Source organism: Mus caroli, chromosome 8 (genome assembly GCF_900094665.2).
Source record: "Mus caroli chromosome 8, CAROLI_EIJ_v1.1, whole genome shotgun sequence".
NCBI lineage: Eukaryota > Metazoa > Chordata > Mammalia > Rodentia > Muridae > Mus > Mus caroli.
The window spans coordinates 68,679,216-68,705,116 of NC_034577.1; the positions used below are offsets into that span (position 1 = coordinate 68,679,216).

At 43.3% G+C, this 25,901-nt stretch overlaps 1 protein-coding gene and 1 pseudogene across 4 annotated transcripts in view; one reads left to right on the forward strand and one right to left on the reverse strand.

Moving 5' to 3' along the window:
• The window catches only part of Nr3c2 (nuclear receptor subfamily 3 group C member 2), a 342,250-nt gene that overhangs the window by 213,342 nt on the left and 103,007 nt on the right, over nucleotides 1-25,901 (forward strand). The gene's annotated exons all lie outside the window — the stretch shown is intronic.
• Nucleotides 21,829-21,967, reverse strand: LOC115031834 (annotated as a pseudogene).

The window sequence follows — 25,901 nt, forward strand, 5'->3', positions numbered from 1 at the left end:
ACTTAATGTAGTCCATTATGTATTCAATAACTGACCATTGTATATGCTACAACATAGACTGACATTAAAAGCATTGTGCTAAGTGGAAAACACCAATAGCAAAATAATAGTATGCTTCCATCTATATGAGATATCCAAAAAAGGCCAATCTAAAGAGATAAAAAAACATATTAGCAGCTGGCCAACTACTGGTGGGGACAGACAATGACTGCTCATGGGCAGCAGAGATCCTTTGGAAAGAATGAAATATTTTAAAACTAAATTATAGCGATGGTTCCACACAAACTGGAAACCAACTGATAAGTATCGAGTTCTTTAGCTGGAATGGAGAGTCATAAAACTGCTATGTTCAAATATATATATACATACATATATATATATATATATATATATACACATATATACATACATATTTGACAGGGAATGACAGGGAATGACAGGGAATGACAGGGAATGACAGGGACTGGGGACTGGAGACTGGAGATGGCTTGTAACAGCTAAAAGTACTGATGGCTGTTCCAGAGGAACTGGATTTGATTTCCAGCACCTACATGGTGGCTCTCAGCTGCCATAAATCCTTTTCCAGAGGATCAGGCACCAGGAATATATGTGGTGTACATAAATTTATGCAAGCAATTCACTCACACATGTAAAATAATTTTAAAATTTAAATGAGAACCTAAAGTGGAAGAGATATACAAAAATGTTAACCAAACAAAAACAATAATAATAACCATTGGGCAAATGTTTGAAATTCTGTTGCTGGTGACAGAACTGTTGATCTGTCCTAGAGCCTTTAAAATCTCTTAGACACTAGTGTTTCCTGTTATTCTGGACCTTTTCTCACTTGTATGATGAGCCCTTCAACTGTAATGCATTGAATTTTTTAAATATGTATCTCCTCTTTGGATCTCACTCCTAAAGTGTAATTTTGGGTTTGCTTCTCTGGGATTTTTTTTTGTTTTGGGGAATGTTTTTTTATATTTTTATTTATTTTTACTCATTTTATATATGTTCTCATCTCTAAAATATATTTCTCTTTCCATGTATCAAAGACATAGTGATAACTGAGATACTTTCTGTTGGTTTTGTTCCTAGTGGCAAGTTACAGATTTAAACCTTGCAGACAGATGCTGGACTTTTAGGGTCTTAAGAAGTGAGGATTCAGTGTTGGTCAGTATGTTTTTGTACATGTAGGTTGAATTTATATGGAACCCACTAGAAAATTAAAACAAGGTAACACAATTATTACCTGAGTAAGCATCCCATCAAACAACCTGAGAGATAGCTCCCACATTGTCCCAGGGGCTTGCTGTCTCTGTTCAGAGATGGAAGCACACCCCCTATGCAGACTGCCTTCCATAGAACTCCATTGCTAGATCTTATGAAGGGAATCACAAGAGCTTCATATACCAAGCTTTTCCTCCAAAGACTCTGCTATACCCCAGAGCCAGGAGGAAGAATTCTGACCTCTGGGAGCAAACTGCAGACAGGCACTAAATAAATGCTGTGCCACAAAATAAGTTAGTACATTTTTGATGAATTGGATTAAAAATATTACTTGTGTATTTTACATTATTTATGTTACTTTTCCTAGCAGTATTACCACATTTTGGGTTGGGTGTCATTCAGGTGGCCAGTTTTAGTTCAACTTTGGCTCTAGGACATTGGTTTCCAGAAAATCTGGCATTGATAATAAAACTCTGACCGTGAAAAGGGACTTAGCTTCTTGTGGGCCTGATTCCCTTGAAGAATTTCCCTGTTATTGTGGACCCCAACTGAGTAACATTTCAAAATATTACTCAAATGCAGGTTGATCTGCATTCAAAATGAGTTATTTGTAGTAGGACCATCTGTATCTGATAATAGTTGGTTCCACAAAACTGGTCTCATTGCTGGGCTCAATCCTTCTCCAGAAATACTTGTGAGCTGGTTTGCGGTTTTTTAGAATACAGATTCCTAAATGCCATGACCAGTGGTTCCTATTTAGTAGATTTGTGGGGATCCAGGTATGTTGAAATCCAAGAAGGCACTGATAGCCAGGTTGAAGAGCCACGCTGCATACATAGCCCTCAGAGCAGGTACATATAAGTTCAGATCTTGCCTCTTGCTTACTGGCTGTGTTCACTTAAGCTCATGAGTTAACATCTCAAAGCCTCTATGTTTTCAGAGACAAAAAGGAGATGATAATTAACTGTGGTCATTATTAAGTGAAATAACTAATAGCCAGGAGACTGATTGAACATTACTGTAGATTATTGGACATTACTGTAGATTATTGGACATTACTGTAGATTTAGGGACAGATATAGCCCACCTAGAAATTAATTGAATAGAATATAGAAATGAATGTTTATATTTATATTAAAGTAGAGATGAATATTCACATTTCCGTTTCACTGGAGCAGAGCCATGCTTATTTATTTTAAAATTTTTAATTTACGTGTATTGGTGTTTTTCCTGCATGTATTTCTGTGTACTGCATATATCCCTGGGGTCCAGAGAAGCCAGAAGAAGATGTCAGATACCCTGGAACTGAAGTAACAAATGGTTGTGTGTGCTGGAACTCGAACCTGGGTTCTCTGGAAGAGTAGCCAGTGGTCTTACCCACTGAGCCATCTCTCCATCAGCCATGCTCACTTATTAACACATCGTCAGTGTGGCTGTAATAGTACAATAGTTGAAGAACCCTAATAAAAATGTTGTCCCACAAAGTCTAAAATATTTACAATTTGAACCTTACTCAAATCTAGGTCCTTGAAGGTTAATTGTACCTCTGTTAAGTACAGGGAACAGTAGGAAGTTGCTTTGCTCTAGAGTTCTCATGGCTGGTGCAGTTACTTTCCAGGGTGTATCAAAGGAAGCCAGAGTCCATGGCTGCTTTAGTCCTGCGGTTACAAACACAGATCTCTGTGCACACACTGCCTTGCCGGCTTCAGGTTAATACATCACCTCAGCTCGCTCCACACTGTTTATTCACAGCATCAGGAAGACCCTGGGTGACTCCTGTCAGCTTGCCCAGCAGTCACCACTGGCACACAGGGGTTCATGGGAAATGCCTCAAGGGCAGTTAGAAACATTTACAGTTTAGTGAACTGGAATGGTTTTCCAGAGAACGGAGAATTGCTCTGAATGTTTTTCCTGATCTCCATGAAACACCAGCTGCACATAGCAGCAGATCCCAAGGACAGGGTAGGGCAGATCGGAGACATGCCTACGTTCTAGATTCTCCCCGTCCCTTTGCATGCCCTGCATGAACTTTCTGTTATCTAACACCAAGATCCTGGCTTTGTTCTGAGCTCTGAAGCTTAAAAACAAGAACGCCAGTCCTGGCGAAGCAGAGGGCAGATTCCTGTGAGGTCCTGTTTCTACTTCCTCTTCCATAGCAAATGTGTCCCCCTTGCTCCCCTGCCACTGCCCAGCTTCCATGCACAGAAGCCCCATTCTGGCTGTGCTTGTCCTTTCAAGGTCCTTAATCTGATTCCTCTGGCTTGAAATCCAGCTTGCAGAGATGTTTTGTTTGGCTTGGATTTTTTTTTCTAATATGCTTAAATGAGTTGCCGGTGTTTAAAAGCAAGGAGATTTCAGATACAGCCTAGACAGCCAGCCTCTCCCAAAGCTGTGGAAATTCTGGCAATTGGTGAGGCTGCACCCCAGTGTGCAGGGGATTGGCAGGCTCCAGGTGGCAGCTGCAACAGCTCCTGTTCCTTGAGCCAGGTCCTGCAACCTCCCATAGCATGGCCCTTTCACTAGCTCCTGAACTCAATCACTGACAACTGTCTGGCTCTGCCCTTCTCACTGCGACTCCTGGGCTCAGCTTGCTACTTTACAGTTAGGTATTTGGGGAGTTTTCTGTCCTGAAGAGGAAATGATCACAGAGCCACGTGCAGCCACTACAACCTCATCCACAGTTTGAAAACCTGAATTCTGCCCTATTTAATTTTAAATGGTGATGGAGTAGCTCGGTAAACATTTTCGTAGTGTTTATAAATACCTAGGTTCTTCTCCCAGAACTGTGTGATTAAAAACACCAGAGTGCAACTCAAGTTGTGGAGTCTGGAAGCGTGACTATAGCATATAGCATTATTCTAATTTTCTCTATGTAGTATTTAATTTTTCTTGAACACAAACAAAAATAATAAACACCTAGCCAATATAACGGACCTCTGACCAGCATATCTTTTGTGTGTGTCTAGGGCTTGCTTATTGGTGACTAACACCAAGGCCTCCAGGTTTCTGGGGCAAGCACTGTGTCGTTAAGCATTATCCTCAAGGTTCAATTGCATAGTCACTGGTAGTAGCTAAAGTCTTCCAATATCTGTTCTGTTAAGTCCCATTCTTTGTTGTTTTTCCTTCGAATTAATGTAGTGAGCTTATTCATTTGTTTTGAGACAAGGTCTTGCTATGTGTTCCAGATTGGCCTCAAACTTGGAGTCCTCTAACTTCAGTCTCAGCCCGGACTGATACTGCAGACAGATGTCCACACTCAGCTAGAGCTTGTATTTGTATAACTGCAGATAAGGAATTGGCCCAGAAGAAGCAGAGCCAGTGAACAGACGTCTCTTCAAACCTTGGTCTTGTATTTTAAAGGCTAGCTCGTTCCATTAGCTCTGTGGCCAGGGTAAGCCCCTAGCTTAGAAATGATTTTCTCTCTAGCTCTAAAATTATAAAATTTTCTAAACTTCAAAACAAGCAGGGAATGAAAAAGCTCATTTACTTTAATAAAAAAAAAGTTTCTCTTCAATAATTCAAAGTATTATGAAGTATTCCGATTTCAAGAAACATCATACCGTTTGTCTTTACCTTTTTCAGATTCAAGAATAAAGAGGCTTCTAAGTTGAAAAGTATTCCATTCCACAGGCAGCCACTGTGACTGTAGCTTCGTGGGATCTGCATGATTTGGCTTTATAGAACAGAATCGAATCAAGTAATAAGGACCTTATTTGCAAACATTCTAAGAATCTTGCACACCCTATTTGAGAAATTTTTATTTCAACTTTAATCAGAATTCTATTTAAATAATTTGGTGTGTTTTTAGAGAGAATGAAGGTCTCTAATGTCATGTCTTCTTAAAATTCTAAAGTGCTGAGTTAAATGTTGGTTGTATGTGAAGTCCCCATCTTTGGAAAAGGCTCTGTGCAAATGCAACACTTTCATTTCCAGAGAAGCATATTCCACTCGGAATGATGCAGATATTAAAGTGGGGGCAGAGACCTGCCTGGGTCACAGTTGAGCCTCCAGTGTGTGCACGGAGCCCTTCCTTCCAGGAGGCCAAGCCTCACCTGGCTCACGTCCTGCAGGCCTTAGCTAATGCATTCTAGGTTTGTAATTTGAATTGCCTTGGATTTTTAAAATATTTTTTGTTACACTAGGTTTAAGATGGACTCCATAACTTTAAATTTTTCCATGTGTGTATAGTTTGTACAGAAGATGCCCATGTTGTCTGCTAGGGCAGCCATGACCTTGCCTACAACAGTGTCTACCTAAGGAAAGGCAGGGACATTTGCCTACTTAATAGTTAGTTTTCCTCTTGTTGTGACCAAATAGCTGGCAAGCAACAAGAAGGAGTGGTTTACTTGGATGATATAGACCTTCTTGGACTTAGGACAGGCTGCAGCCCATGAGACAGTCACTTGCCTCCGTAGTGAGAAGCAGAGTGAGAAGTAGGGATAGGTTATAAAAACAACTCGAGACTGGCCTTGCAGTGACCCACTTCCTCTAGCAAGGCTCCAACTGCTAAAGGTCCCACCGTCCCAGGCAGGGTGGCCACTGGGGAGAAATGATTCTAACACTTCAGCCCACAGAGGCCATTTTACATTCAGACCCCAAGTGTCTACTTCTACCTTCCACATATACATAGTAAGTTTCTCCTTCACAGCCCACTGAAAGGCAGCCTCTTCCTGAGACCTCTCTGAGCATCTATCTCTAACCACTCCGCATCCCACATTCTTTCTTTGCTGTGATTTCTTAGCACTCTTTGTAGCACTCAAAGGCGCAGAGTATTCCTGTCAGTTACTCATAGTTTTGTGAACTTGCAAGCAAGGAATTTTCCTGAGTACCTTTGTACATGGTCAGCATGACGTGTGCCACCTAGTACACGCTTACAGGCCACAGCTGTACAACTAGAAAATAATTTTCTCATCAAAAACGGATCATAAGATTAAATGTTGATGAAATGAGAGCCTATTTTTCTTCTTACTACAGACAACCCAAAATCTCCAAAATGTACTTTTAATTTTTTTTTTCTTTTCAAAGGATCCATTCTCTTTTAGATATCTGTGTCTTCCCAAACTTTCTCCAGATCCCATGCTATGTGATGCTACCAACTTTTATATGGCTGATAACTTTGCTGAGGCAAGGCTTGAAAACAATAAAGCCTGCTGCTATGGCCGACTGGCAGGCACTGCGAGGTCACTGGAGGGCAGTGGCCTCCAGAAGTGGAGCTTCAGTTCAGAAGAGGCAGGGCATTCTGTCTGTGGAGAAGCCTAATGCTAAGCAAGAGAACCACAGAGCTCTGGGGATAGCTCTTCCCTGACTTTTAAGTGCAAAGGTCTCTGGGAGACGGGTCCCAGGCACCAGAAGCTTTGTGGGTACATGAGGCAGTGTCTCTAGTTTAAAGATGTCCTGTCACAGACCAGAAGAAATGACATGCAAACTTCATATGAGGAAGGACATTATAATTTCTAGTAAGAACTTGTTTTAACAGTCCTTGGTATTCTGGTAAAACTTATCTAAAATAATGTGGCACAAACTCAGCACTGCACACGTACTTCAGCATGTGATGGTAGCTGGGTCCCTTAACTTTTAGGGGTATTTCAGAGAGAGATCGTTCTATCCAAGTCAGGGGAGGTTTATGAAATTTTGATTTCTATAGAACCAGACTGAATGTCTCAGGCTTATGCAGAAAGGATAGGAAAGTGTCTGACCTTCATCACCAGAAGGGAAAGAAGAATCTACTGGCTAATAATGGCTAGAATAGCTGGTACTTAATTCTATGAACTTATGGTTGGCTATTGTGCTATATGATAAAACAAAATGTTTGGTTTTGGACACCGGGACAAGGGACTGGGTTGTATATTTTACATATCAAAGCAGACCTGGCCTCCTGGTTCTCCCAGCATCCCTCAGTTCTTACCTGGCATACTTTGCCCCCAACCCTGAACTTTCCAGCCCAGGGGTTGGGCTGCCCTTCCATATATACATGGAGACTCCTTCCTTTACAATCCAGACATTTTGTTCTTTCTCTTCTCTCTTTCTCTCCCTCCCACTTCTCCCAACAGTGAATTCCCTGGCCTCCTTCCTTGGGGCCAGTGAACTCGCCTGCCTGAAAGCAGCTTCCCAATAATTCTGGATATTCTAATCTGGAACTCACTTTGTAGACCAGGCTGGCCTCGAACTCAGAAATCTGCTTGCCTCTGCCTCCCAAGTGCTGGGATTAAAGGTGTGTGCCACCACTGCCAGGACAGCCAGGACTACACAGAGAAACCCTATCTCGGGGAGGGGGGTGAGGGGAGAGATTCTAATCTGCCTTGAATTGGCTCATTTCACTGGCAGAGAAATAGCTTATCACAAAGCCCATCAGAAAATGATCAGATCTGTCCAGTTAGGTCTGCACAGAGGGCTTCTGATGCTTGCCGTCCACCTTGCTTAGACAGTTGAGAGCAGAACTCAATAACTGGGCTATTTTGGGCCCACAAGCTGTGTTTTTGTTTATCTCCATCCTTCTTCACAAGTCATACTATTTGACATAATTCAATCTGAGGTGTTAAACAGTCTTTTCTTTAATATTCTTCCAGAGGAATCACAACTTATCAAGTATGATAATCTCTGATTTTTCTGCCTTTAAACATGTCAGTGCTGAACCTTTTCTGGTGTTTATTGTTTCGTGATCGCATGGTAAAAATAAATACACAGGCAGCTTCCTTAGAATTGTAAGCAGTCCTGGAGCAAGCCTCCTGCTTCTGCATTACAGTGTCATCTTATCAGGAATTCGTGACCATAAATTCTAGCTCCGTTTTGAGCCTGTACTGTTGTCAACATTTAGCTTTCATAGCAGTTAGAGCTATTTAAAATGTATGCATGAATAGATATGTGCACACATACACAATCCTGTGCTTCTCCATTTTGTTTTTATATACTGGAGAACATTCCTTGGAAGAATTGTCAAATAAGTAATTGGTCTTATCTTTGACTGCCTTTCTCATCAAAGGCCACAGTGACTGTTTATGGATTCTCTTAACAGATTTGCAATTCTGAGACTCTCCTGGGATAAGGGCAGCACTTGTGGATCTCCAGCAGTTTGCTGGGGCTCTTTGGTTACCAGGGGTATTTATAGAGAACACAGAGCACAACTCTAGTATCCTATGTAGTGCCTAGCAATTGCCCGGGCGATTTTATGTCTGTCTGAAAGAGCTTGTCTGTTCTTGGGACAGAAGCAAAGCGATTAGAGGGCCAGAAACAGCATTGGTCCTTGCATACCTCCATTTTACAGATGAGAGAGAAAACAGGTTGCCACTGGGCTAGGACAATCTAGCAAGTAGTATACAGGCATTTATATATTAAAATGTCTGACAGAATAATAGTTTATTGGTGCTTAAGGATAGAAATTATTGTTAATTCAGACCTGAGATATTTGGGTTTCTTTCATCCTTGTGCTGTAGTACTATACTTTCAACCAATTTTAGGGCAAATAGGACAAAGATCCTGAGGTGAAGAAGCACAGAGCAATCTTGTGCTGTGGTTTAGGGGAGGATGATATGTCCGTGGACATGACAGAGCAGAGGGCCAGGGGTGGGGATGTCAGTCCAGACACACAGTCAACCTGTTGAAGTTTTGCACTTGCTGTGGTTTAAGGAGGTTTAATGATCATTGAAAAGTGCAGCAAAGAGGGAAGAGAAGGAGAGGATAGAGGGTCTGCTCACCGACAAAGCTAACTTGTCTTCTCTAGGACTCTGTCTAAGGACGCTGGTAGGAAGGGGGGAGAATCTGCTCCACCATTACACCTTGCTTGGGGTGGGTCCATTTCCATGAGATGGAATATGAGAAGCAGGAACTCATGAAGGATCCAACCCGAGACAAACTTCTTCTGACCGTAGGACCTGAAGTTGTATGGGACCAGGAATCAGGGCAAACAGAAGGGTAAAGAAATGAGCAGGCTATCAGAGCCAGGATAAGCACCCAAGCTGTTAGCCTCCAACATAAGTCCCTAAACAAGTCTCTCTTAACAAATGAGCGCCATGCTGATAGGCAATCACAGAAATATCATTTGCATGTTCTTTAGCTTTTTGAGGTAGAAACACATATAATGGCAAAAAAACTAAACTATTAGTGTTTTTCCTTTTGGTTTTTGTTTTGTATTTTGTTTTTGGTTTTGGGGGGGTTGGGGTTTTTTTTTGGTTTTGGGGGGTGTTTTGTTTTGTTTGGGTTTTGGCCTGGGAGAGAAGTAGAGACAATAATTTCAAAACGGGAAATAGTTCTTTGTAGATGAAGGTAATAAAGAGACACACTGGAAAGGCCTAAAACACAGGTCAACAGGACTCATAAGCAGACCAACACCTGGGGTGTGAGCAGCAGGGCCACAAGAAACCCGCCCACGAGAAACTACTGCTGGGTTGAGCAGGACCTTATGAAGGTCTTGAGGAAAAAGAGGTGGCCAGCATATAGACCAGCGTATAGACTTCAGCACATGGATCTTAGCTTTGCTGTAGGGAAACCAAGCTGCTGCTGGGAATTTTTCCTGTAAGATTTAGGGCATCATTCAGAACTGGTCATAGAACATGGGCATCATCTGGAACTGGTCATAGAACATGGGCATCATCTGGAATTGGTCATAGAACATGGGCATCATTCAGAACTGGTCATAGAACATGGACATCATTCAGAACTGGTCATAGAACATGGACATCATTCAGAACTGGTCATAGAACATGGACATCATTCAGAACTGGTCATAGAACATGGACATCTTTAAGAACNAGAACTGGTCATAGAACATGGACATCATTCAGAACTGGTCATAGAACATGGACATCTTTAAGAACTGGTCATAGAACATGGGGATGAGCACCAACGCTCACTCCCAGAATCAAACTGAACTACATGCATAATTCCTGGAAAAGTGACTCAATTATTCAGAGGGCCACCCTAAATCTGGACTCGAGGCCCAAGGTAAGGAGTAGGCAAGTCTGGCTGCATGCCACCACAGGGAAACAGACAATGTGTCTCACTACAGAGGGTGGCACAAAAGCTCAGGCAGCCTTTTCCTTGGGGGAGATTCCCACCCTGCACGGAGGCACTTCCCATTTCCGGGGCTGTGGCTGCTAGAACAGCTGGTTCATGGAACACTTGCTGTGCTTCAGATGTGGAACTAGACATTTTAAATACACAGTACCTCTTAATCTTTACAAGCCCTTATGAAGTGCGTTTAGTGATACTAGCTTTACAGATGAGAAAATATAAGGTTAAGTGGGCTAGTCAACTGTCTAGGTGTCACCTGCTGTGTCTCACCCCAAGCCCTTAACTGCATTGTGAGTTAAGTGAGGGTCCTCTCTTGACCCAAGTAGAGAAAAATTAAGTTCTTTTTCTAGGTGAAAATTTCTTTATTTCAAGCAGGTTGGTCAAATAGTCACATTTGCGATTTTATATAATGGAAGTAAGATCAAAGGTGTCTCCAGCCCACTCCTGTGAAGAGCACTGTTGCTTGTGAGATACTTCCAAGGGAGACTGCACTTTTGTCACACCTGGGTTTGAATTCTACCATTACCATAGGCCAGGTAAAGCCCCAAGGATGTCATTCAGGAGAGAATACTGTAACCCCTCAACAAAACTACACTAACATTGAATATGATTGGTGTAACTTTCCCAGGCTAAAAGCCTGAGCACCACAGTTTATGCTCAATATATGCAAGTCCTCTTAATTTCCATTGCCTTAGCTCTCCTATTTCCATGGTTACAGCACATACATATAGCCTAGGCCCTCACCTTGCCCATCTCCTAGACATTGGTCTTGTTTTACAGAACCGAGAGGTAGGCAGGATCCCATAGTCTTCTTCCTTTCGTTCTCTCTCATAGAGTTCAAATCTGAAGTATCCTGGCATCTGTATGTTAATAAAAGCTTAGTCCTTGGCTTAGAGATATTGGGAGATGGTAGAAATCATAGGCATGGCTCCTGAGAGAATTTTGAAATCCCAGCTCCTTCTGTATCTCTCGGGTTCTGGCTACTATGATGTGAACGGTTGTTCACCTTGTATCCTGCAGGGATGCCCTGTGCTCCCATAAGCCAATGCTGCAGTCCACGTGGCCATGGACTGGAACCCTCTAAACTATGTTGTTTACCTTATATTCCTGCAGGGATGTCCTGTGCTCCCATAAGCCAATGCTGCAGTCCACGTGGCCATGGACTGGAACCCTCTAAACTATGAGACAAAGTAAACCCTTGTTCCTTAAAAATTGACTCTCTGGGCTTTTGGGTTCAAGCAGTGGAGAGGCACACAGTGTCATCAGAGTTTGCCGACCTCGCATGTTGGCATAAGCATATTGAAGTCTCTAGCGTATGCAGATTCCACCTTCTAAAGATTTTTCTTGATAGGCACAAGGTTTTGGATTCACACAGATATAGGTAGAAACACCCACGTTTGTATTTGGGAATAGTTGGCATGTTAAGAAATGAAATCAGAAGATTTCTGCTCTTGACTTCAGCAAGCTGGATAGGAGGAGGCAGTCATAGCCCCAGCAGCCAAAGCATCCGCTTCATGAGACAGTGGGACCAAGGCTGACGTCAACGCCATGCAGTGATAAACTTAGAAAAAGGGGGAACATTTTCATAGAGGACCAGAAGGAAATGGTACAAGACAGCTTCATCTCTTGAATGATAAGTGGATATCAAGGCAAGTAAGATACAGGAAGATGGATTTAGAGCAGTGGTTCTCAGCCTGTGGGTCATGACCCCTTTGGGGTCACCTAAGACCACAGGAAAACACAGATATTTAAATTATGATTTTTAATAGTGGCAAAATTACAATTATGAAGTAGCAGCAAAAGTAACTTTATGGTTCAGGGTCACCACAACATGAGGAGCTGTCTTAAAGGGTCACATGGTTAGGAAGGTTAAGAGCCACCGCTGTAGACTCAAGGTAACACCGATCAGTTAATTGTGAATTACATTTGATGAATTGAACTAGACTCTTTAATACTGCCCCAGAGAATGTGGTAATCAATTGTCAAAGTGAACTTGTAACCCAAGAAGTAGATCTCGGTAGTTTCTGTGTGGCAATTGCTCCCCTCCAGACCCCATAGCACAGTGTGTCCTCATGGCCTTACATGTATCTCTTAGTTTCTGTGATTCTCAGCTTCCCCATCCCAAACTTCATGATGACTTGGTTTAAAATAAATTGTGTCTCTTGTTAGCAAACTCCTGGTTCCCTTTATACCCAGAAAACATCCTTCAAGGTACAAATCTAATGTTCTTTTCCTTCTGTGACCCTTCCTGACGTCTGTGGCAAAGATAGCTCCTTCCTGCCTATGTCCCCATACCATTTAGTGCAGTGCTGTTCTTGCCCAGGTATAATCTGTTTAGCAGCCACCATTCTGCCCTGCCTCCCAATGCCCCACAGCATCCTGCTCTGCCTCCCGATGCCCCACAGCATCCTGCCCTGCCTCCCGATGCCCCACAGGCAAGGTTTCCCCTCCTCCACACCTCTCCACTGAGAACTGGGCATAGGAACTGTCATGTGATAGGCAGCCAGTAATGGTTTGTTGGATTAGTAGAAGAACAAGAAGATATACTAAATTCGTAATGCCTCATTTCACAACCTAAGCATACTTATTGTGACTTTACAAGCATATGTCCTTTTAAAAGGGGTCTTAGTAGGATACAATGAAATTGATAATAGTGGTTGCTATGATGTAGATCCAGGAGGTTAGGGCAAAAAAAGGGAGACATTTTCCATCATGTAGCCTCTTGGATTTCATACTTCATATACTCCAAACTGGTCAATTTAGTGTGTACATGCAAAGGACTTCATGGCAACTGGTTTCACAGGGTTTTTGGTTTGGTTTGGTTTGGTTTATTTTTGTCAGTATTTTTTTTTTTTGGTTTGGTTTGGTATGGTTTTTTTTTTCTTTTGGTTGTTTGTTTGTTTTGTTTTACTGAAATATTTAGAGTGCTGGTGGATGTCTATAAAATAGTTGTCTTTTTGTTACCAATATCAACCCCTCATCTGTGATTGGCTCATTGGTGATTCCCAAGGAGGTAAATGAAGATTGCAAAACAAACAAAGAAAAGCTTTCAAAGGTTGTCTGAAGGCTAAGGTGGCTGAATAAGGGCCCTTCTCTCACTATGCCCTCCTTTCTGCTTTCAAGACCATCGTGAGTTAGATGACTGGTCAAAAAGCCAACTGTAGAGAAACTAGCACAAATGGGTGTGCTCCTGTGTCCTTCAAAGTCTGGGATACTGAAGTTCTTACAGATCAGGCAGAACCTGGTATGCTCGGCAGTGTGTAAGTTTATCGGTCTTTGGTATTGTACCACTAGAACTGCAGTATACCTGAGTTCTCAGCATCATGGTGCTTAATGATGCTTTTGTGTAGGCATCCTAAACACACCTTTCATGACAGATTCTGTTTTAGTGCCATTTTGTCCTTCAGGCCTAAGGATCTTGAGGATTTTTTTTTTTTGTTAAGATTTATTATTTTATATCAGACATTCCAGAAGAGGGCATCAGATCCCATTACAGATGGTTGTGAGCCACCATGTGATTGCTAGGATTTGAACTCAGGACCTCTGGAAGATCAATCAGTGCTGAGCCATCTCTCCAGCCCCTTGAGAATATTTCTAATATAAATGGATTCAAAGAAGAATCTATACTATATGTAACATAGCTCCAAGCATGAATCCCAGATAGCCCAGCTACATGGTTGAGTCTGGCTTGGCAAAATAGAGACAATTGCTCTGATCTCATAGGCTCCCTTACAGCAATTGAAAATAAGGACTAAATTATATAATTTGTAAATCAGCTACCACATAATGAGAATTTAACAAATGTTAGTTATCTGCCCCGAGTAACTTAATAGTTTGTCTCCACAACAGATGTTGTTGTATAGTGAAGCCCAAAAATGTAAAAGTCCTAGTATGGGATGTGAATAGGATGTAATACGTTCTTGGGAAAATTATACTATACATATATCATTATCATCATCATCTCCTTGTTGGGAATTCACTTCATCTACTCTTTGTCATGACAAGTGTTTCTTTAGTTTAAAATCTTCCAGCATTTTGATTTCTCCATATATTTACTTTTATTATCTTTTCTGAAAAGATGTTTAAAATATAAGTCAGCATAGTTAGCAAACACACACACACACAGAGACATATATACAAGTGCATGTATTTTTAGTGAAAAACTAACACCTTTCACTCTAAGAAGAGTGTTTATGCCAGAATTTGATGCTTACTCTTCATCATAACAAATTCCTGAACCATAAATCCAGTCTGACTTCCAACTTAAAGTTAGGCTCCTGAACCCTAACTTTGAGATTCTCTGTCAAGGTGGCAGAGACAACCTATGCTGGAGTCTCTCCCCAGGCCTTTTAAAGCGTGTTAATCCGAGTTCACTCTCAAAACTCAGGGGATCATTGTCCATTGGCTTATCGTGGGCAGGCCAGACTGGTTTTAACTGAGCAGAGGAAGTTAATTATCCTGTGTTTTAGTTGGCTCTAGGAATGAATAACCAGTTCTTGCCGCACTCCATCTCACCACAGTCTGAGCCGGCATGGGGGATGGGAAATTGCACACCAGAGTCTGCAATGCGGGGATTTGCTGGGACCGGGACTGCCTTAATCTCTTTCCCAGGTTGTTTGAACCAGTGCAATAGCAGTTAAACAAGGTTATGTAAGTGACACGTGATGTAGCCCAAAATAGTGACTGCAAACATGGGCTACTGTTGCTGGGCAGTTGTCAGCTGAGGAAAAAAAAAAAATCCCTCAAGCAAGACAACAAATGAACTTTTAAAAATGAAGATGAGATTTAAGCAGAAAGTTAATTTTAAAAAGGACTTAGTGAAATTGCCTTTCTGATGTTGAAAGTGAATTCTTGTATTGAAAACAAGAAATGTTACACATGAGGTCAGGTCATTCCAAGTCCCCAAGGGTGGTTAAGTGGAGAGGCATTCCTAATGCGGCTGGGGCCATGCCTCCACTTTAGATTCCCAAGTTTTATTGAAGAACAGCATCAGCCCAACCCTCAGACTTAGTGACATTGGATAGATAGCAAATTATTAAGCAAGATCATCTAGTTGAATAATATCTTAAGTGTTAAACCACCTTGTAACTCGCTATCTTTTTAGTGAATCTCCTTTGTAGCCTTAAGGTATAAAAAGTATAAAATTCTACTTGTTTCACACAACACGGTAAACATTAAAACTAACATAAAGGAAAGCAAGGTGGCTGGAGAAAGTTGACAAGCTTGTTGTTTCTTAAAAGGACAACCCAAATGACAACAGGAGGGGTTAAAACACGCCTCAGCTGGGAAGAGGTTTGTTATCCTAATGTTTGCATTGTCATCACCGTGGGCCAAGTCTGTAGGTCCCCTGCCTTTAATGAACTTCACATATGAGGAACTGGGAAGCCAACACCAAAATAAAGGGAGTGTGAGCAGAGGACTAGACTATGCATCGCAGCAGAGGACCCTGGGTTCTCTGTCCCTCTTCTGCTGGGGACTCTGGTTTTGGTTGGTCTCTTAATCTCTAAGAGACCTCGTAAGTGACACGTGATGTAGCCCAGACTCTGGGCAGATTGAAAAACAAAGGAGTGGCTTGTGGAAGATAAAATATCAGCCTTTTTCAAGCGGGGGTGGGGGGGGGAGTTTGAAGGCTATGGCTTTGTGGTGAGTGCAAAAGGAATCTGCAACCCGAGCCTGGGAACAGGACACAGGCATGGGCTCCACTCGGTCAGGGCAGGCCTCCCCAGAACCCAGGAGGCTGTGGACCTACTTACTCTCTGACAGAATTTTCTCCTCAGAGGGAAGAATATGGACTGAGGCGAGCAAGCCAAATATCTTTCTCAAATCTCCTTATCAAAGCAGAATGAGCAAAAGTCCTAAAGGCCTGAGATACGACACTGTGTGGCTTCCTCCTGCCAGAAGGAACCATGAAAGGTGTGTCACAACTGTCTCCATCTCTGGGGCTCAGGGTGAGGTTCCAGCACTTTGGGGTTGCAGGACCACTCACTCTTTAATATGCTTTCCCTTCCAGCAGTAAGCTCTAAGTAGAAAGTGGAATTTCCCAAATGCATGCAATGCCCCTGCTTGGCTAAGTGTCTGTTCACAGGTTCTAGTCCAGGTCTCCCCTGCTCCATGAATCCTTCCACAAAGATTCCAAGAGATGTTAGAACCTGTTGACGTTGGCATTGGAGCTGCTAGACCCTGGGGCTTTTTGTCTGATTTCTCCTGAGCACATTAGTGTTCTCTCTTACTAAAGTGTACCATCCTCCTTAGATGCCATCCTTATTGAGGAACAGCGAGGCAGGCAGCACATGGACAGGGCAGACCTGGGCTCCAGGTTCTCCCAGCATCTTCCAGTCCCTACCTGGCATACCCTACCCCCAACCCTGAACTTTCCTGCCCAGAGGCTGGGCTCCCAGGTTTTGGCACTTGGGATAAATTATTTCTCTGCTGGTAAAATGAACCAACTCAAACTAAATTAGATTATATTTAATGAAGGTTTTTTGGAAAGCTGCTCTTGGGTAATTCCCAAGGAGTGGGGCCATGGAAGTAGCCATGGGAAGAGAGAGGGAAAGGAACCAAAATGTCTGGATTATATAGGGAAGAGCCTCTGGGGAGGGGCAGTCCAGCCCCTGGGCTGGAAAGTTTGGGGCTGCGGACAAGGTATATCAGGTAGAGACTGAGGGATGCTGAGAGAACCTGGAGGCCAGGTCTGCTTTGGTATGTAAAATAAGCACCTCAGCCACTTGTCCCAGGGTCTGGAACTAAAAGATCTCCTGAGCCAGTCAGACACCAACAGAAGAGCATACTCCTCACAGTCATTTCCACCCCAGAAGTTCTTTCTCCTTTTGTTTGGTTTTCAGTATATCAAGGTCTGCAAAACACAAAGCACATGTTTAAGTTGTTTGTTTGCTTTTGAAAGAGATCTGCCTGCCTTTGCTTCTTAAGTGCTAGGATTAGATGCTTGTGCCATCATGGCCAGCTGAGCTGTGTGGCTGTTGTTGCTGCTGTCGTTGCTGCTGTTGTTGTGATTGTTGTTGTTTGAAGCTTAAGACAATTTCATACAGAAATGTTCCACCATAGAACCAGATTGTCTGGTCCCAAGCATAGTCCTGGTAGTAAACACCATTAGATGTTAATATCTGGGATGAGAATATTGGAGAGGACACTGTAGGACTGAACCCATATGAACTGACAGAAACTATGATGTCATGCACAGACCTACACAAGGTCAAGTCAGCTAAAACCCCAGCACAGAGAAGGGGAAGTGCGCACACAAAGTTCCACTCCTAACCAAGAAGCTATTTGCAAATAGCATCTGCTGGAAAAGGGGACAGCAGTTTTCTCCAAAGGGGTGACTCTGGGTCTACAACCATATTTCAGGGCAGCCCATACTCAGGAGTCGTTGCTCAACACAAAACACTCTTCATTTTTAAATGTTTTTGCTTGTTTGTTTGGCTGGTTTGTTGGGTTGATGGTGGAGTTTCTTTTTTTTTTCCCTTTCTTGATTTCTTTTTCTTTTTAATGAAAGAGTAAAAAACATGAAGTTGCATGAGTGGGGGGGGAGAATCTTAGGGAGAGGGAAATCATACGAACAAAATAAATTATAAAAAAAAACTTTTAAAGTAAATTTAAAATATGAGTAATTTTAAAAGATAATAGCTGGAACGGTGACAGTAATATAACTATAACGCCATTCATAAAACCCTTCTGTGTATCTCCCACTGGGTGGCATCTCCGTGCTGGTCTAATCTGGGATAAGTCATTAGGTAACCTTCTGTAGTTCGTGTAGCAAATCAGCAAGCAGTAGATGCAAAATAATTTCTCTGAAGTCAGTGTGTAGATCAAAGCTTCACACATCTCTGTAACTTAGAAGCTGACCCGCAAAGAAGCCGAATTCAGGGGAGAAAGTACCGACAGAAATGATAGGACCCAACACAATCTCAGGGACATGAGGTACCAATCAAAGACAGAAAACAGTGCCAAAGAAGGAGCTGATTCTAAAGGTCCCCACACAACCACCTGTAGCTTTAAAATAGAAAGAAGAGCTATAAATGGGGCTCCAAAGTTTGAAGAGGGATTTCTACCAGATAAGGACACATTCTGGTTTGTGGGCATTAGTGGTGCCAGCTTTGGAGACATTCAGCAAAGAGTTTCACGAGTGAGCAGGCGTGAGATCCAGGAGAGGATGTCGGTCTGCTTTCCATTCCTGTGACCAAGCACCCAAGATAAATTGGTATAAAAGAGGAAAGGTTTATTTTGGACTCGTGTGTAGAGAGATTTCAACCTGTGCTTTGTTTTGTGCCTGTGGCAAAGGAGTGTGTCATAGTATGGGAAGCATATTGGAGGAATCCTTATACCTGATGGTTATAAGAAGGGGGCAGGGAGGGGACAGAAGGGGAGAGGGGGAGGGAAAGGAGAGAGGAAGAGACTGGGGTTCTAATATCCCACTTTGAATTCAATTCCACAGTGACCTAACTTCCTCTCACTAGGCTCCGCCTCTTAGCAGTTTTACCACCTCCTAGGAATGGTATGAGCTGAGGAACCAAGCCTTCCACATGCGGGCCTTGGAAGGCCCTCCAGATCCCAGAGCAGAAGGGGCTTCATCGTCCAAGCTTTGGCAGGCTCACCATGCAGATTGCTGTTCAGTGCCTCCTTCTGCCAGAGCTCCAGCCTGCCTGACCCTTGTCTCCCCGCATCAACTATGCCCCTGCCTCTCTTGGAGCAGAATCTTTGTTCGGGTTGCTGAGTGGCTGTACATCTGTACATCTGTCCTCTCAGTGTTTCAAATTCTAAACATTCTCTAGGACTTGACTCAGAGGGTTCCTTCCTTTCCTTTGTTAATTAACATGCACATAGTAGATCCCATTATGACATTTTCATATATGCCATCCATTGTACTTTACTAATACTCACACTGTACCCCACCCCATTCCTGACTGGTCCCCTCTTCATAAAGGCCTCCTTCTCCCCCACCCCTTGTATAGCTGTATCTTAAAGTAACAAACATTATATCAATTCCATATGACTTATTGCATCTTCTCCACGCTCCTGACCCTCTACAATGTAAAATCTTGGAGATGATGGATGGGCTGCGTGTTGACTCCTTCAACCTTGCCTTGAGAATCTTTGCCATGGCTCACTAGAAGAGTATTTGACTAGATGGCGTAAGGCCCCTGGGTTAGATCACTTGGGCGTGTGCATGCACATGCATATGAATACACACACACACACACACACAATTTGTTGACTGCAGTTGGAGTTGAATCATGGCTGGAGATGTGTTCTGCTCACTTATATTTAATTAAGAGCTGACAGTTATTATTTGAGTTTTCTCACTTTACCTTTGTTTTTAAAGTGAACTAATCAAAACCCAGGATGAGTGTCAATACTACTACTATTTAAATTAATTTCATTTTTTTGAGTCTTTAGGCCAGATTTTACGCCTCTTGTTGATGCATTTTGAACAAAACTTTTATTGGTTCTTTCTGAATTTCACATTAAGTTCCCCAACCCCACTCATCACCCTCTCCACTTGTACCCGCTTTCCACCCTTGCAACTACCCCCTGACAGAGAAAAAAAAAATCTCATTGTAGAAGCTCTAATGTGTCACTGTGTGCCCCCAGTATACCTTTTGTCCACATTTCTTTGCTTGCAAAATTTCATTGCAATGACTCCTTGGTCTGGTTTGAGGCCTCTGGCTCCTGCTACTCCATCAGTACTGGATCCTCATGGGACTCCTCTCAGATCTCCTGTTGATGCCCTGTGTCATGGAGACCCTGCAGCTTTGGATCAGTAGGATTGACTCCTTCATACACTGCAGCAGCTGGTAGATGGGGTAGATGTTGGGGTGGGCCAACTCAAAGCCCTGGACCTGAGAGGTATCTGAGCTGGTGGGCTCACTGGCAACACACACACACACCCAGCACACCCCTCACCTGGCCAGCCCTACCATGCTGCCCAGGCAAAGTGCAGGACCTGCTATCCTGAGTGCCAAAGCAGGTGAGGGGAGGACCAACTCCCCCAGCTGCCGCTAGTGGCAAAGGGGAAGGAAGAAGAGGGATCTGAAGTGGTAATAAGTTAATCCGCTCTAAACTCCCAAGTGGACGGGCACGAGAGCTTCTCGCTACCCATCCAAACGCTTTGGATTCATGAATGAAAGGCACACACGCAACTTTAAATCTAATATGCCCTAAGCAGCTCAATGGCTGGGCCACTGCCAAACACTCCCATGTTGCTAACACCTCTGCTCCAATATTCCTGAATTATTAATTACTAAAATCTGTATTTCCTCTCTGCTACCCCGGACCCAGTGGGGGAATCTTGCCTGATTCTTACGTGCTTGTATGCTTTCTCTCCTGCAACTCTTAGGCTTGGCCTTAGCTTCCCTGTCATGGAGACTCTAAAACCCCATCCTTCCTGTGTCTCCCTTGCCCGGGACATCTGAAGTCCCACCTCTGTCTCCCAGCCCAGCCAACCTTATTTACCAATGAGGACCTGCTGGGGCAGGGACCATCAGCATCTCACACCCAGACATGTGAATTCTCACATAATTTGGGAACCCAATTAACATAATGTAAGCAATAAGCCAAATCCATAACAGGGATCTCTCCCTTGAAGACAGCACCTAACAGACAATAGGCAAAGCCAGTGTTCCCTCACTCAAGCCCTCAGGGCTGGCCCGCCCCCTACCCATCCCCCCAGGATCAGCTCTACTGTGCTGCCCAGACAAGCCGCAGGGCCCACTCCCCCAGTGCTGCAGCAGGTGAGGGGCTGGGCCAGCTCTCCTGCTCTTAGGACTCCAGGGTCCCAGGTCTTCTGCCTGCTGCAGGTGGTGAGGGGTGAAGGGGAGGAGGGTATCTCTCACTCATCACACCACTGCATGGTGCTGTGCCACTTTCCTATGCTATAATATCATCCAGCTCTACCCGAAACGCCAGCAATGCGGGGCAGAGGGGCTCTCCCAAATACTACAGCTGACCAGGGTGGGGTCAGCTTGCTGCTCTCATGCCCCAGGGCCAGATCTTCCTTGATCCCCAGGTTAGGGGTGGGGCCAGTTCTGATAGCAATGTCCCCAGACCCAGACCAAGGATGTCCATCTGGCTGTTGGTGGTAACAGTCCTCTGCTGCTGCAGGGCTACAGACCCAAGTGTGGACCCAGCAGCAGCACAGGCCAGGATCCCACAGTCCCAGGTCATCAGCACCTACTCACATCAGCTACCTCACTACCCTCAAGTCTCCAGTTCTGCATGTTTTCACTGTGTCCACATCCTTCTATTTCTCTTTCATTTCCATTTCTCCACCACATACTTGCTCCTCTTAGTGATGGCTGGGGTCTCTGACTGTCTGGGGTCATCACAGGAGTGGTCTCAGGAGTGCTATAACACACCTGTACATTGTGGTGCCAGGCAGGGGTTATCTTGGGCATTGTCTGTCCCAACCCTACTCTGTATGACGCCCTTCCTGTCTGGACCTGACAAGAGCCTGTCTGGGGCCCACAGTCTCAGATGGGGCTCTTTTAGTCTCTGGCTGGCGCCTTGCCCCTGAGAGCAGTGTGGGCCTGCATGCCAGAAGGGTATCCATCTCAGGCTAGCTTTTTTTTTAATTCAGGGAGCGTTAGATTACTAATCATTCAGATATTCCCAGGTCAGAACACTGAATGTAGACAGAGGCTCGCCCCTCTCTGCCATGTACTGATTCACATCTGACATAGAAGCCACACCTGTACCACTGTATTGCCTCTAGGGCAGCATTGTTGAAGCCTCCTTGCTTGAGCCCATATTGCCATTTACCGTTTTGGCTGTGATGTTTCCATTTTATAGTTTAGGAGACCAAGACTGAAACATAAAGCATTCTGAGTGAGGATTTTCATTCCGCTGTGGCTGAGTCCGCCTCTGAGCCCACAGGCTTTGGATGCAAAGCCAATCCCTTCCTGCTCTCCTCCCCATGGCCTTCCAGCCTCTGCCTGCCCTGTTCTTATGTTACTCTAAGACCCTGTATCCCTCAATATTTTTCTTTTTTCTCTCTCATTTGGCTCTGGGTCAAGAATAGCACAAAGTTGGTCTTAATTTTGTGGGGGGGGGGGAAGAGGGTGGCAAAGATAACTTTTGTTGCTTTCTATAATTTTGGAAACAATGTTTCCTTTTAAGCACTGCCTAAATTATCCTACAATTAAAAACAAAACAATTTTACAATTTGAAACAATGCAGAAAAAAATAATAGCTTGTATTTTGTTTTTTCTAAAGCTCAGCTTGGTTAATTTCCTTTGGTTTCTTTTCTGAGTACTCAAGTTCTGGGTTTCCAGTCACTTTTTTAGCTTGTGCTACCCGTGCTTGCCGATCCCAGCATCTGGATACTCCATCCACACTGGCCCTCACCTTGGAAGCCTTCTGGAACCTAGACTGGCTGCCTTTCCTCCCAAGCCTACCACAACTGCTGGCATCACAGACTGACCAGCCTCACTGAGGAAGAATACAGCCTCTGTGGGGCAAGAAGGTTGGGCCCAAATCAACAGCCTCTGAAAGATACTCCTGCCTTTCTGGCTTCCTTCCTTCCTCCCTTGTTCCTTCCTTCCTCCCTCCCTTCCTCCCTCCCTCCCTCCCTCCCTTCCTTCCTTCCTTCCTTCCTTGTTCCTTCCTTAGTCCCTTGCTCCTTCCTTCCTTCCTCCCTTGCTCCCACTCTCCTTCCTTCCTTCCATCCTTTCTTCCTCCCTCTTTCCTTCCTTCCTTCCTTCCTTCCTTCCTTCCTTCCTTCCTTCCTTTCTTAGGCAGATTTTTTATTAGATATTTTCTTTATTTACATTTCAAATGTTATCCCCTTTCCTAGTTTCCTCTCCAAAAACCCCCTCCCCCTATCCCTTCCCTCCTCCCCCTACTCACCAACCCACCCACTCCTGCTTCCTGGCCCTGGCATTCCCCTATACTGGGGCATTTAGCCTTCACAGGACCAAGGGCCTCTCCTCCTATTGATGGCCGATTAGGCCATTCTCTACTACATATGCAGCAGGAACCATGACTCCAACCATGTGTTGGTTGGCGGTTTCATATTGCCTAGGCTGACCTCAGATTTGCCATATAAAAGAGAGAGAGTGGGCTTGGATTTCTGAACTTTATGTCTCTGCCCCCCAAAGGCTAGGATGAGCCTCCATACTTCCTTAGAGCTCATTTCCCTAATGGTTATAGTGTGGAGGGGAGTTCAGCAGAACACTGGAAATGGAGCCAAACCATATTCCATTCTGTGTATCCTTTGTAAGCCAGTTACTTAGGAGTCCTGGGTGAGCATTCGTTACTATAGTTCTGTGCCTGCACAGTATACTGCATTAGCCTGCAAGTTATTGTTGCTAAATCCAAGTATTACTACTCAAATCATCCCAGTGGTGGCAGCCCATCCAGGCTACCCGTCCCAGTGTTCTGGGTTTCTGAATGAAAGACACACACACACACACACACACACACACACACACACCACAGCCTTATATTTAATATGCCTTAACAACTCAATGGTTGAGCCACTTCTCAAGCTCCATTGGCTAACACCTCCCCACCAATATTCCCGAGTTATTACTTACTAAAATCTATATTCCATCTTTGCTGCCCTAGACCCAGTCTAGATGGGAGGGCTGAGGCCACTCTTCCCTGGCTCTTACATGTTGGCTGGATGGCTGTCCTGCACTTCTCAGGCATGGTAGCTACTCCTCTCCTGGCATGGCAGCTCTCTTCCTCCTCCTCCTCCTCCCTCTGTCCCTTGCTCAGGAATCCTAAAAGTTCCACTTCTGTCTCACTGCCCAGCCATTGGCCACTGGCAATAAGACCAATCAAAACCAACCAGGGACAGGGACCCTCAGCATCTTATGTGTGGACATGAGGATGCTCCTGCAATTTGGGGGACCCAATCAACCTAAGTAGCATTAGACTAAATCCACAAAAAGTTGCATATGCTGTGTGCACATATTAACTTAATAATGCACTACTTGTACACTGATTAATTCTTCCAACATGTATGCATCATCTGATTCCCAAGCAGTGTGTTGCTTATATGCCTCTAGGTTCTTCATTTAGCACATGGGCCATTTTTCCAGAGTGCTCTGCTATATGTTTTGTACAAAAGTATATAAGAGAACATTTTGGAGTAGTCAAATCATACATATATGAGATGATTTTTTTTCCCTCTGTTTTGTGGATTTTTAAAAACGTGTATGTTTTGAAATGTTGTTGATTAGTATCTACTAGAAAACTACAGGGCATCTACATTCTCCTATAAACTTGTAAATTATCTGTCTTGTAATCGTAGGTATTCTTGACCATGCAGGTTTATTAGTGTGTTGATACCAATGGAATGGTGGTAGGATTTTAAACTTAGTTGGGAATCATGCGTTACATTATTTATTGAAATAACCCACTGATCTTTAGATCTCCCTCAAAGAACAAGAGAATTTTACATACTGGTTACTCTTAATAATAATTTTAAAAAAAAAATTTACTGTGTGAATAAATACCTCTTGGTGTCATTAAAATCAATTTGGCAAGAAAAAAATCAGTAATAGTATTTTTCCCTTCCTTTATGCACCACTAAGGACCCCCACTCCACTCACCCACCACCCACCCCATGTGTTTCCTGCTTTTACCACCACTCTCTGGCCCCCTTGTGGTGGAATAGGATCACTGCACTGGACCTGAACAGTGGCTGGGCTGAATTTTCTAAGGTGCTCTGTGGTGTCCCTTGCAGTGGCCTGACATGTTCCTCTACATGAGCTTGCTTGTCTCTTTCTTGTCCTTGATTATTTCATGAATTATTTACTTGAGGTTTAGTTTCTCTTCTCTTATAGTTTCTAAAGGTAGACTCTTAGATCTTTAATTTTATACTTTTCTAATATAAGCATATAAAACTGAAAATGCTGTCACTAAGTGCTGCTTCAGTTGGGTTCCACAAGTTTATGTTATGTGTCCATTATTACTGAATTTAGAATAGTCAGCTGTCTACAGTATATTTCTTCTTTGACACATACATTACTCATAAATGTGTTGCCTTCTTTTCAATGGCATAGGTCTCTTAGTTTTTGCATGTGTTTCATTTATAAATGGCTTTATATTATCTGCATAACTTCAGCCTTTTCACAATTCTACCTCAGATTTTCCTACATGTGCTTGAAACAAAATACTGTGCAGTTGGGTGACCAAAATGGGGATAGGTGAAAGTGTGTAATAATAGTGTTCAAATCCTATGTTCCAGCTATCTACATAGTATAGTAGCTGCTTTCCTGGTTACTGAAACTTTTCTATATTTTCAATTATGTGTATATCTTTTTGCTTTCAGTTTTTATTTGAAAACATATGTGTGTATGTATGTGTGTGTATATATATATATATATATATATATATATATGTATATATATATATCTTCTATGTATTTGGGGTTATTATAATTCCGGTTTGATCAGTATAAAATCATATTCTGTATCTCTAGCAGTACTCTTTAAAGTTTTAAAGTTCTCCTTCTCTGATATTAATGTAGTCACATCAGCTTTCTTTTTTTGTTGTTGTTGTTGTTGATGGTTTTTGGTTTTTGGTTTTTCGAGACAGTGTTTCTCTGTGTAGCCCTGGCTGTCCTGGAGCTCACTTTGTAGACCAGGCTGGCCTCAAACTCAGAAATCCACCTGCCTCTGCCTCCCAAGTGCTGGGATTAAAGG